The 14,008-nt window shown below is 38.9% G+C and overlaps 1 long non-coding RNA gene across 1 annotated transcript in view; it reads left to right on the top strand.

Annotated features, from left to right (window-relative positions):
- Nucleotides 1-13,611, top strand: part of LOC128653787 (uncharacterized) — a 161,319-nt gene extending 147,708 nt beyond the window's left edge. The window contains exons 2-3 of the long non-coding RNA XR_008401393.1: nucleotides 7,435-7,667; nucleotides 13,494-13,611. This is a non-coding gene — a long non-coding RNA (uncharacterized LOC128653787). The remainder of the gene's footprint in view (nucleotides 1-7,434; nucleotides 7,668-13,493) is intronic.
- The last annotated feature ends 397 nt before the right edge of the window (nucleotides 13,612-14,008 follow it).

The following is a 14,008-nucleotide window of genomic DNA, read 5'->3' as shown; positions in this document are numbered from 1 at the left end:
TTATAGAGAATACTCTAAATCTAAAACATATGTTAAAACATATAAAGTGGGACATCTCCCTTAAAGGGACACTCAGGTTTTATTCAATTTTCATGATTCAGATACAGCATGTCATTTTAAACAACTTTCCAATTTACTTCAATTAAAAAAAATGTGCACGGTCTTCTATATTTACAATTTTTTGAGTCACCAGCTCCTACTGAGCATGTGCAAGAACTCAGACTATATGTATATGCATTTGTGATTGGCTGATTGCTATCACATGGTACAGGGGGAGTGGAAATATTCATAAACTTTAAATGTGTTAGAAAAAAATCTACTACTCATTTGAAATTCAGACTAAGTGCTATTGTATTGTCTTGTTATCTTGCATTTGTTGATTATGCAAATCTACTGTGTTTACTGGTCCTTTAATAAAAAACACTAAACAAACACACAGTTCTGAAAGAACAAACGCTCACAACTTATCGATTGATATACCACCTATAGAGTGTATTGCAAGAAGGTATTAGGAGATAGTTCCAGTCCATTCTGATTAAACAGATAATAGGTCTTATTTTACCCTTTCACGCATAAACCTTTTCACGCATAAACTGACATAAGATTAGTTAACAGCGGTACCTTTAGACCACCAACGTATAAAAGGGACAGTCAACACCAGAATTTTTGTTGTTTTAAAAGATAATCCCTTGATGTAAATACGGATTTAGGGTAATATAAGTATAGTTCTATTTTACTATTTAGCTCCTATAACCCATCAGGACTTGAACTGCTATCCTAAGACCATGAAAGAATATAATTGTTGCAGATATCCTACTGAGGCCTACTAGCTACCTGAGACCGCGGCTGGGGGTACAACTGCGCAACGGTACTTGCCTACACATTGCATCGATTAGCTGAGATATAAATTCTACACGTTTTCTACTATTGTAACGCAATGATGGAAAGGAGAGTACTTGCTGCACTACAAAGATTACTCAGCTCCATGGACACTCACCATCAGGCCTGTGTCGCGGAACTCAGGGCTGTAATGTCTACACCCCAGCCTGCAGAGCCGTGGATTATGGCTAAGAGAGATCTGGACTGGTTTAAAACAGCCCAGCCACAACTGCCTAAAGACTGTTCCGGAGACCAGATGGAGAAACCTGCGATAAACAGTAATAGCCTTAGTCTGGTGATAACAGTAAAGGGAGACATGGATGTGCAGGAGAAGCCCTCGCGGCCTTTTTACACCCACATTGAGCCAGAACAGCTGAGCGCTACAGGTGTAGCTGTCTCACCCAAAGACCCAGTAGCGGCAATAGAGGCTAAAGAACACACATGGCTTGACACAAAGAATGAACGGAGCTTAATACCCCTAGGACGTGCCGCGCAACAGAAAACAAAGGCAAAGACCGGCAGTCAAGTGGAACTTGGGGCAAGTATCCTTACTGACAAGCACCTACAGTTCAACAGGTTCGGAGTAACCGTCTTCACACACGAACTGACCTCAGCTAATGGCTACTTACCCCACATTCAGCCCCACGATGAGATCCCAACACAGCCCCCCTGCAGACTGGGAGTGGGTTAGCGAGATTGAAGTGTGGGTCTGTCTCAGTTCACCGCAGACCAAGCTTCAGATTCCATACAAGATTAAACTTTGACATTTGTATTTCCGGGACATTTCTAGCTTGCATAAGTAGAGGTAATGCTTAGCGTTATTGAATAACCCCTATTCAAACTCAGAGATGCTGACTGACAATATTACCTTATCTCTAGCTCTCCTGAAATGGAAGTCCCCCATGTTATGCTAAATCTAATATATGTACACATCTATTGTAGTTTTATTCGTTGTTGTCCCATTGTGTTGCAGTAACATATAGGTGTCACTCAGTTCTACTTTTTTTTTTTTTTTTTTCTTGAGCATTTAATCTACTCGAGAGATTTATGGGCAATCACTGCTCTGTTTATCTGTTTAACTTTTGAGATTCCTTCCTATAGTGTTGTAAATGTGCGGCTATACAATGTCTGTATAAAGGTACTCATATAAATAGCTAAGGGTACACGACTGGTATTACTCCTCTCACACTACTTAGTCGCGTACACCTAAAGCCCCACATCATTTATCTGAGACTTTCATTACTTCCAACTATTTCATCATAAGCCCCTATATATCTAGAAAGAACATCTATTAGGTCTAGAACCTTGTGAACACAGTGCTTAGCTAATTTTAAGTTTATTATGCACATTACATACTGTAGACGGATATTGCTATAATTTTTAGATTCCATAGCTTAAAACTAGCCCTTTAGATATCAGTAAAGTTATCATTACGTCATCCAGAGCTGAATTAGATTCCAGTATGTCCTCATTTATATCGCCCTGTTGGTGACCATAGCTCAAGTATTTGTTATTCTCCCACTGACACCTTATACTCATGTTCGCTAGCTATTAACCCATACTCTGCTATTCTTAAATGTTTGCACCTCAATTATTACTCCACAGGTAGCGCAGATGTACCCAGACCTGGTCCCAACACAGAATATTACCCGTCATATCCCCCCTTCTAATTGTGTTCCACCAACTCACTATCTCCTCGCTATTTTCTTATTCCCAGATAGAACACATCTATAACAGGAGCCCAAACTCCCCCCCTCCATTCTCATTCTTTCTCTTTCCTTTTCTTTTTATTTCCTAAAAGCAGCTCCTGTCTGCTGACTTTCCCCATCTTCCTATCTCTTTACTAGGTCCAAAAGTGATCACTTCAAATGCCAAGTTCCTCTTTAATTGCCCATAAGCTTTATAAGGTTCAAGAGTAACCTTACTTATCAAATGAGGAACCCATTGTAGAATATAGTAAAAATATAAAAATGAGGTTCAAGGTGATCACCCATTTAGATCCAATGTAATACTTTGGCTTTATCCTAAATGTATCTGTTTATCATATACCATGTTAATTATATTTTAAGGTATTTCATTTTTGTTGTAATACTATCGTAACCTCAATAAAAATTATTTAAAAAAAAAAAAAAGATAATCCCTTAATTACCCATTCCCCAGTTTTGCATAACTAACACAGTTATAATAATACACATTTTACCTCTGTAATTACCTTGTATCTAAACCTCTGCAGACTGCCCCCTTATTTCAGTTCTTTTGACAGACTTGCAGTTTAACCAATCAGTGCTCACGCCTCGGTAAATTCACGTGCATGAGCTCAATGTTATCTATATGAAACACATGAACTAATGCCCTCTACTGGGGAAAACTGTCAAAATGCATTTAGATTAGAGGTGGCCTTCAAGGTCTAAGAAATTAGCATATGAACCTCCTAGGTTTTGCTTTCAACTAAGAATACCAAGAGAACAAAGCAAAATTGGTGATAAAATTAAATTGGAAAGTTGTTTAAAATGACATGCCCTATTTGATTAATGAAAGGTCTTTTTCGACTTGACTGTCCCTTTAAGTCTTTAGTAGGAGTTCGTCAGACCATAGCTGTTAGTAGCGTTTTCCTCGACATACGATACTAGCACACGTGACTCTTCTCAATTAGGTCACAGGGGAGATTCCGTCCGGTGTAAGCTGTTAGAGTTACGCTGCTCCTGTAAGTGGCCAATACTAGGGATAGTATTCACTTGTTGGTTTTGGGATGTAGTTATGTGCTTATTCTCTTGTAGTTATTTCTCTGCTCATAGTGCTTCATGTATGGAGGAAAGGATACATACCACTCCAATTTCATCAAGAAACAATGTCCATAACCCGGGTTAAATAATTCAGGGATTTCAGAGTAAACACCTGAATATAATAAACAGTATCACACTGCCTTAGCTTTCAACGCATTTCCCCCTATGGCAGGCTTTTTTAAGATAAGTCTTGGCAGATGTGTAGGTCCTTCTATAGGTCTTAATGCCTTCCCTGATTGGTCCAATGTGAACTTGTGAAGCATCTATATTAGCGCTGCGGAACCTGTTAGCGCTCTACAAATACCTGATAGTAATAATAATAAAGGTGGTATTTGTAAATCTATATAGTTTTCTTTCCCACAGTCTTAATTAAGGTGGTATCTTGGTTTTGCTGATTTACAATCAGTAGCTCAATATTATTAAATAAAAACATATATAAAACATCTTAAATATCCAAAAGATTTTTTTGAATATACATAAATATGTACAAATATACTGCTATATAGGAATATAGCGATATAACATAATTTCACATATTTGGAACATAGTAAGCAATACTTAATTGAATACAATGTGTAAGTGATCATTGCACCCATAGCTATTAAAATACATATTATTCAAATAGAAAAGGGGACAAGTCTATCTCTGAATTCAGGCCCTTGGGATATAATGTATCTAACCTGTAAATTAACTCTGCCTCTTTTATAAGAAGTCTCTTCTTAATATTACCCCGTCTTTAGTTTACCGGTATTTTATGTATACCCCATTATTTCAGATCACTTATTCTCCCTTTATGCACATCCCTAAAATGCTTGTACAAATGTGTCTTATCAACTTCCTTTTCTATATTGCATAGATGTTCCCTGATTCTAGCTCTAAGGCTTATTTTTGTTTCGCCTAGGTAGAACAGATTACAAGTACATTACAGTATATATAATATATTTTTATGTGTACACCTAATAAGCGGCTAGCGAGGTCAATTCTATTGGCTGATTGGATCAGCCAATCGGATTGAACTTCAATCCGATTGGCTGATAGCATCAGCCAATAGGATTTTTCCTACCTTAATTCCGATTGGCTGATAGGATTCTATCAGCCAATTGGAATTCAAGGGACGCCATCTTGGATGACATCATTTAAAGGAACCTTCATTCTTCGTTAGGACTTCGTTTGAAGAGGATGCTCCGCGTCAGCTGGATTGAAGATGGACCTGCTCCGGAAGGATGAAGATAGAAGATGCCGTCTGGATGAAGCTTTTTGCCATCGGGAGGACCTCTTCTGCCCAGATCGGATGAAGACTTCATACCCTCTGGAGGACCACTTGTGCCCGGCTGGGTGAAGACGGCTCAAGGTAGGGTGATCTTCAGGGGGTTAGTGTTAGGTTTTTTTAAGGGGGGATTGGGTGGGTTTTAGAGTAGGGGTGTGTGCGTGGTGGGTTGTAATGTTGGGGGGTATTGTATTCTTTTTTTTACAGGTAAAAGAGCTGATTACTTTGGGGCAATGCCCCGCAAAAGGCCCTTTTAAGGGCTATTTGTAATTTAGTATAGGGTAGGGAATTTTATTATTTTGGGGGGCTTTTTTATTTTATTAGGGGGATTAGATTAGGTGTAATTAGTTTAAAATTCTTGTAATTCTTTTTAAATTTTCTGTAATTTAGTGTTTTTTTCCGTAATTTAGTTTATTTCATTTAATTGTAATTAATTGTAGGTAGTTTAGGTAATTAGTTTAATGATAGTGTAGTGTTAGGTGTAATTGTAACTTAGGTTAGGTAATGTTGTACTTATTTTAGCTAGGTAGTTATTAAATAGTTGATAACTATTAAATAACTCTTCTACCTAGTTAAACGAAATACAAACTTGCCTGTAAAATAAATATAAATCCTAAGCTAGCTACAAATTTAACTATTAGTTATATTGTAGCTAGCTTAGGGTTTATTTTATCGGTAAGTATTTAGTTTTAAATAGGATTAATTTATTTAATTATGGTAAATTAATTTTGTTTAATTTAAATTATATTTAAGTTAGGGGGGGTTAGGGTTAGGGTTAGACTTAGATTTAGGGGTTAATAAATTTATTATAGTAGCGGCGACGTTGGGGTCGGAAGATTAGGGGTTAATAAATGTAGGTAGGTGTTGGGGGGCAGATTAGGGGTTAATAAATATAATTTAGGTGTCGGCGATGTTAGGGGCAGCAGATTAGGGTTCATAGGTATAATGTAGGTGGCGGCGATGTCTGGTCGGCAGATTAGGGGTTAAAATTTTTTATTTTAGTGTTTGCGATGGGGGGGGGCCTCGTTTAGGGGTTAATAGGTAGTTTATGGGTGTTAGTGTACTTTTTATCACTTTAGTTAAGAGCTTTATGTTCCGGCATTAGCCCATAAAACTCTTAACTACTGACTTTTAAATGCGGTAGGAGTCTGGACAGGAGAGGGTCTACCGCTCACTTCTTCCAAGACTCGTAATACCGGCGTTAGGGAAATCCCATTAAAAAGATAGGATACGCAATTGACATAAGGGGATTTGCGGTAGCCTCGAGTCGAGGAAAAAAGTGAGCGATACACCTGTACCTGCCAGACTCGTAATACCAGCGGGCGGTAAAAAGCAGCGTTAGGACCCCTTAATGCTGCTTTTTTACCCTAACGCCAAACTCGTGATCTAGCCGAAGGTCTTTAATGATATATTCCGAAACTATATAAGGAATCCTAATACTTTTTTCTTAGTACTATGCTGACATTCTCATGTATAGCATGGATAAAACCCGGATATTTTATTTCCTTGTAGGTCTTTATCTGTCCATTTATTATTATTATTCCCTTTCCTGTGTTTTAAGTCACTGGGTGCTAAAATGGACTTAAAGGGACAGTCAAGGCCAAAAAAACTTTCATGATTCAGTTAGGGCATGTAATTTTAAAAAACTTTCCAATTTACTTTTATCACCAAATTTGCTTTGTTCTCTTGGTATTCTTAGCTGAAAGCTAAACCTAGGAGGTTCATATGCTAATTTCTTAGACCTTGAAGGCCGCCTCAAATCTAAATGCATTTGAGAATTTTTCCCCAGTAGAGGGCATTAGTTCATGTGTTTTATATAAATAATATTGAGCTCACGCATGTGAAGTTACCTAGAAGTGAGCACTGATTGGCTAAAATGCAAATCTGTCAAAAGAACTGAAATAAGGGGCAGTTTGCAGAGGCATAGATACAAGGTAATTACAGAGGTAAAATGTGTTGGTTATGCAAAACTGGGGAATGGGTAATAAAGGGATAATCTATCTTTTTCAACAACAAAAATCTGTGATTACCTAAGGGTAAAATAAGACCTATTATCTGATTAATCAGAACGGACTGGAACTATCGCCTAAAACCTTCCGGCAATACACTCTATAGGTGGTATATCAAGGGATAAGTTGTGAATATTATGTCTTTGTTGAGTGTTTTTTTGCACAATCGATTTTAATGTGTATGATTGGTCAAATAATATATTTCAGTGATTGTATTTTTTATTGAGGGAGACGTCCCACTTTATATGTTTTAACATATGTCTTAGAGTATTCACTATAATAAATTCACACTTTTACAGATATCTTAAGGTTTTGAGAGCCCTCTTAATTTCTTTTATATATCTATTTAGCAGTGACACAATATAGAGGGAGTTGTGTTTTAACAAGTGGTTTGATATCAATAGCCTAGTGCATTACTAGTTTGTATATTCTAGTAAAGGTATAAAACAGGGTGCACACAGGAAGTGGGCAGAAAACTAAGCATGTTCTTTTGTAGTTACAGGCATTCGAGTGGAGCTGTTTAATTTCATAAGGATGATCTCTAGAAACAGAAGGATTCCGAAGAAATACCTAGATGGAGAAAATATATAGAGTGGCAGTGCGGTAAAAGAAGAAAATCAGGCAAAGAAGATTAGAAAAGTGACAGAGGAAGAAGTACAGCTGTAGCAACAGGGAGTACCTGAATCTTACACTACGGGAGGCCAAGCAGTGCAATCCACTGGCATGCAGGTACCTGCACTTGCTGCTGATTTTTCTTCTCCCACTCCGGTTCCTTTACCCCCTTCCAACTGTTCTTATTCTCTCTATTCTGGGTCTCCTGGGGCTGTCTCCTATTTTTATTACTTTCCCTGGGCGGCATGGTTTTTCTACTCTGTTATCTTCTCTTCTAATCCTCTTTTCTCAAGCTAGCCCTGCCGCATAGTGTGGATGAGCTTGTGTGGCCTACCCTACATCTGTAGTTTTATGTGCTGTACCTTTGCATTAGCTTTTACAGCTGCATTAAGAGTGGGGGAGTTGGTAGAGGCTGCCAAAGGAAACGTGGAAGCAGGCCTAATGAGAGAAGGTGTTAAGGTTTCTGATGAGAAAAAAATACATTTTTTGGATATTCTTTAAAGGTAATATTTGATTCCGCTGTTGTGGTGTTAACTTGTTTGTTGGCTTTTTTCAAGCAGATTTATGCGGGTGTGGATCCTTGGACACTTACGTGCATTGGGCAGTGGTTCATGTTGCATCTGCCAAGCAAGGTCTGAACTTGGGTTTTATTTCAAGCGAAGAAGGGATTAGATGGATAGGGAAAAGGGGAATGAGATGGAGTGAGTTGATGGAAGCAGCTCAGGTAGCCAGAAGTAAGTGAGGTAAGCCAGATGTAATGATAGTACACCTGGGAGGTAATGATATTGGAATGGTGCCTCCTTGTTCTTTTGTGGTTACAGGCATTCCAGTGGAGCTGTTCAACTTCCTAAGGATGGCCTCTAGAAACAGAAATATTCCAAAGAAATACCTAGATGGATAAAATATATGGAGCAGCAGTGTGGTAAAAGAAGAAAAGCAGGGGGGGGGGCGTGCCTGACCATCGCCCAAGATGGCTGCTTAAAACTTGGGCTGTGATTTAGTGCAATTCAATCCGCTGGTTATTGCCTAACTACCGCACAATTTACAGCATCCCTGAGGGGAATAGTTTATTTAAACATTTGAGGAACAGACTTATATATTTTTCTCCTACGACACTTCAGCCCAGCAGACCATATTAGAGGAGGTATACAGCGGAGGCCTTCCCGCGGCCTAGACCTTCATCTACCCCCCTTCTATACCTGTTACAGGTTTGAAAGTATGCAGATACTATAGTTGTTCTCTACAAACCCTTGCTCTATACCTATAACCTATTGGGGCTACTACACGGACCCGGTCTACAGCATGGAGGATATCCATCAGGAAATACAAATTCTCTTTATTGAGTTTAAAGTAGATCTGCTTAGGCAGTTGGAGCGCTTGGGACAGCTTGCTAGATCCAAAGATATTCGGCTACTAGATCGATGTCTACTACCAGTAGAAGAGTCAACACTCTCGAAGCAGCGGAAACAAGGATCTAAAGGCACTAGTATTGTGAGTAACGGCCTGACCTCGTGGCAAGAGGATGCTTCTGTGGAGCGGGCTACAGTTTATTTCACTCACCCACCCGACAAGTCTACGGCCATACAGGGAAATCTTCATATTCTTTCAGCGATCCCGCTCGATGCTCTTGAGTCGAAGGTAAGGGGCCCTGGATATCAGATCACGGAGCCTTACCTGATTACATGGTTGTTTGGCGCGGAGGAGAGCGCTAGACGCTTGCACACGCAGTTGAGCCTGAAACATCTGTCCTTATGGATGCAGTACTGTTCCGGAGAGGCTGAAGCTACAGCCATGGAAACCCTACCACGCATTCTTGGGACTCAGTTGGGACATATCCTATGGCATTTCGATGTGGGGTAGGACAATGTGTATCTGCCAACGGAGACTGTCTTGATCCGTTTGTGTGACAACATATGTGACTTTCTTAGGAGATCTTCCAGTTAGATGGTGGTCGTATGGTTATGTTTAGGCACAATCTAATGATAAGTCATGCTTTGCAGATATGTCAGGACTTGTTTGCATTTATATAAACGTGGAAGTCTCCTGATGTGACTGTAATTCGGGCTTAAGTTACATGACGGCTAGTTAGCCTGATTCACCTGTTTACATGATCCTGCAATCAATATCTATTATACTTGACGTTTTTATAGTATGTTGAATATTTTTTTTTTATTTATGCTGTATACTCCTGATGCCATTGTTAGTTTTTAAACTGGTACATTATAGGTCTTATATACCGGAGCAAAGTTCATGCTATGAAAGGTTAAATCATTCACACTTTTATATTAACCCCTAAACTTATGATGGGTATTTTCCTATGTACATTCCAGGACTGTTTAGCTATTGTCTAATGGAACATGTTACTTTTAAGTGTGTGAATATATTAATACCTGTGCATTTCTACTTACTACAGTCTACATTTCTATACAAAACATGTTAAGAACTTCGTTATTTTACTAGTAGATATAGATGTGATTCCCCTTATATTTGAAATGCTCAAACTCCAAAATACTAGTCTATATCTCACATGTACTTAGATATTGGCTTATAGCTGGAACAGATGCTCCCTTGAGGCCAGGTTTTCCTGGGATGTTCATAGAGAGATTATCATATATGTTGCTTTGAATATGTATCTATGTTTGTGAGGCCAAAACCACTTCCTCACCTTTATTGCTTTGTTATTTATTAAGATTACCCTGACAGTGATGCTCTTATATTATACATGGAGAACCCTGAAAATATTGTCACTCTGCCTAGCCCATAGGGTACAACCTGTTCCCTCCAATATAGAACATAGCCATATAAAGAAGGGTACTGTTTAACCTAACTGTAGTACTATAAAAGCTGGTATTAATCTATGTTGCATTGTCGCTTGGGTGTTGGCGGTCGGGACATCCGAGTGTAGAATTTTAAATATGATTCTAACTTTATACCACCTTATACAGATTTATGATCATGGTATAGCTTGATTTATTGTGTTTTATGGGGGTGTTACCTGTCCTCTGTATATGACCAGCTTCCTACTTTTCAATAATTTCTACTGTTATTGTTTTATTGATATCCCGTCACTGCTCGTGATTATAGTCCAGTTAAATATTTGTACCAATGGTGTGCTTGTTATCACCTCTACTGGTGTGTTCAATATTTGACAAAGGTTATCTCTCTCTATGACATTATAATAGAGTTGGCTCCTTCCACCCCCTATAGGTTACTGGTTAAACTGAGGAAATAAATCCTAAAAATTTACTCCCAATTCTCTCACATACAGGTTGTATTATATTAATGGTTGATATCTCCCTTCTCCCATCCTTACGTCAAATTGAGGTTTCCATATTATCATTTCATGTGCTTAGGTTCCTATAGTACATGGGTACAGTATGTCTAAACAATGCCTGTTCAAAGTACGCTAAATTTTACTTGTGCATAAACATCGTAATGCCAATGCCAGTGTACTCCATGGCTTTTAGCTGTAACTGAAAGTAATCTCATAGTATAGTACTGGAGCCTTTTGGTCTGTTATTATATATATATGGTTATTATTAATCTGTATAATCTTAATGTTTATGTCAGTACTGGTTTTCGATATTGTATGTCTTTATTAACCTCAATAAAAAATATTAAAAAAAAAAAAAAAAAAAAAAGAAGAAAAGCAGGCAAGGAAGAAGGCCTGTAGTTTCATGTGCTGTGCCTTTGTATTAGCTGTTTCAGCTGCATTAAGGGTGAGGGAGATGGTAGCGGCAGCCAAAGCAAACTTGGAATCAGGCATAAGGAGAGACGATATTAAGGTTTCTATGGAGGCTGTGATTATAATGAGATCTAAGACAACTAGGGAAGGAAAGGTGCATGGGTCGCTGCTAAGGCATTAAAGTGTGATTTGTCCAGTAAAATGTGTTAAAGGGACAGTCAAGTCCAAAATAATCTTTCATGATTCATATAGGGCATCTAATTTTAAACAACTTTCCAATTTACTTTTATCACCAATTTACTTTGTTCTCTTGGTATTATTAGTTGAAAGCTAAACCCAGGTAGCCTATGATGCTAATTATTTAAAGGCCGCCTCTTATGTGGAAGCATTTTGACAGTGTTTCACCGATAGAGGGCATTAGTTCATGTGTGTCATACCATTGGGATACCATTGGGATCATGCACGTGAAGTTACCTAGGAGTGAGCACTGATTGGCTAAAATGCAAGTCTGCAAAAAGAACTGAAATAAGGGGGCAGTCTGCAGAGGGTTAGATACAAGGTAATTATTACAGAGGTAAAAAGTGTATCAGTATAACTGTGTTGGTTATGCAAAACTGGGGAATGGGTAATAAAGGGATTATCTATCTTTTTAAACAACAACAATTCTGGTGTTGACTGTGCCTTTAAGGCATATCTGGAAGCTGGCTCAGGAGTAGACCCTATGTTTTATTTTTAGATACAGAGATGGTAGTAGTTTGACTAAGTTTCAGTTCAAGACCTTGTTACAGTTATTGGTTGAGAGGTTAGGTTGGAGTAATGTTTGTTTAGCACCTCATACCTTTAGGAGAGGTGGTGCAAGAAGTGTGGTTGCTTAAGCATTGTCAGGTGAACAGATTAACCTTTTAACGCTGTTATGCCATTCTATTCCGTCATAATTACACTGGGCTTTAGAGCCGTTATGACGACATAGAACGTCATAGCCAACAGCTGTCCTGAAGCCTACTGCGCTTCCTGGATTTGATCGCGGTCTGGAGGGCGTTCCTAGGGTCATAGGGACGCCCCCCAGACCTGATCCAATAATTGAAATCTCGCGATCGTGTACATGATCGCGTGATTTTAATTTGTCTACATCGGAACAGTTGTTCCGATGTAGACACTTTAACCCTGGCAGGAAAGGGTTAAGAAGATGGAAATGGCTTTTTTTCCAGGCAGATCGTTGCCGTAGTGGATCCTTGGACATTCTTATGTGCATTGGGCAGCGGTTCACACGGTTTTAGTTCAAGCAAAGCTGGGATTAGATGGATAGGGAAAAGGGTAATGAGATGGAGTGAGTTGATGGAAGCAGCTAAGGTAGCCAGAATAAAGTGGGGTAAGCCAGATATATTGATAGTACACCTGAAAGGTAATGTTATTGGAGTGGTGCCTACCATTGAGCTCCAGGAGCAGTTAAGGGTTGTTTTTAAATGGTTCAAGATAGCGTGGCCAGAGACAAATTAGGTCTGGTCTAGTATAAAATCTAGGCTTAATTGGAGAGGATGCGTCATGCAAAAAGAGGGGTATAGAAGTAGAAAGAAAGTGAATCAGACAGGAAATAAGATTATGAAGGATGTAGAGGGGTGGGTATTGGAGCATAGTCTAATTGAAGAAAGGCATGAACAACTGTATAGGAGAGAAGGGGTCCACCTTTAGGGCGAAGGGAACGATCCCTTTTTGGAGGAAATCACACACAGTCATGCTACTTGGTGATGTGAGGCTGCTTAATTTCTTGTCAATGCTAGTGCATTGTGTTTATGATGTGGTATGATTTGGTTTATGATTTGACAATTTGAGGATCGCTAATAATTGTGCCATAAAGGTAATGAATTTGGCTTAATTTTAATAAATCTGTGATCTTGTCAAACTGCCAATACTTGTGTCTGTTATTATTTTAGATACAAATGTTTATGGGAAGAGATATGGTTATATGGGTTTTATAGTGGGAAATGGAAACTAAGGTATAAAATCCTTAGTAAAATGTACTGACTGAATAGGAAGGGAGCGACTTAAAGATTAAACCTTGTAATGTGAAGCAGAAGAGAGGGGTGGAGCTGTTTAGAATAGGGCTTGTGTATAGTGTTGCTCTAGCTGCTGAGTGAGGCATGGGTGTGATAAGCAGGTATTGTGTTGCAGGTAGGAGGGGTTGGACGGTATAAAACCGGGTGCACACAGGAAGTGGGCAGAAAACTAACCTTGTTCTTTTTCACTCCCTCCCACCCTAGGTTTAATTGTTTGCCGCAACAAAGATCACACATCAAATCGAGCGATCAGAACAACATGGATAGGGACAAGAGCTGTGGTTATTCTGCCATACCATATAAGACGACCTGTATTTCTCACTAAGGGAATGGATACCACGAGGCATGATACCACAAGGGTTGATTGTATGTCGGGTAGAACCAGTGAATCGCCGTAATAAATGACACGGTTTAATTGTCAATCATATTTATGAAGTGAAATTCACAAAGCCTGGCACTTGGAGGTGATACTGGGGGGAATTCTGTGAAGTACGGGGCCATAGAGTGGGGGTCAGGCGGTCTAACTCATGTACTCTCCTAGTCTGCAGAATTTTCAACCTGTGATTTGCCATTGACACTCCTGAGTAGAACACGACTACTTGGTCACGTGATTTAGATAGAACATAAAATTTTAAACAACTTTCTAATTTACTTCTATTATCAAATATTCTTCATTTTCTTGTTATCCTTTGTTGAAAAGCAGAAATGTAAGCTCAAGA

The sequence above is a fragment of the Bombina bombina genome, chromosome 3, assembly GCF_027579735.1.
Source record: "Bombina bombina isolate aBomBom1 chromosome 3, aBomBom1.pri, whole genome shotgun sequence".
Classification (NCBI taxonomy): Eukaryota; Metazoa; Chordata; class Amphibia; order Anura; family Bombinatoridae; genus Bombina; species Bombina bombina.
Note: the sequence above shows the minus strand (reverse complement) of the source record. Positions and strands in the feature narration are given on the sequence as shown.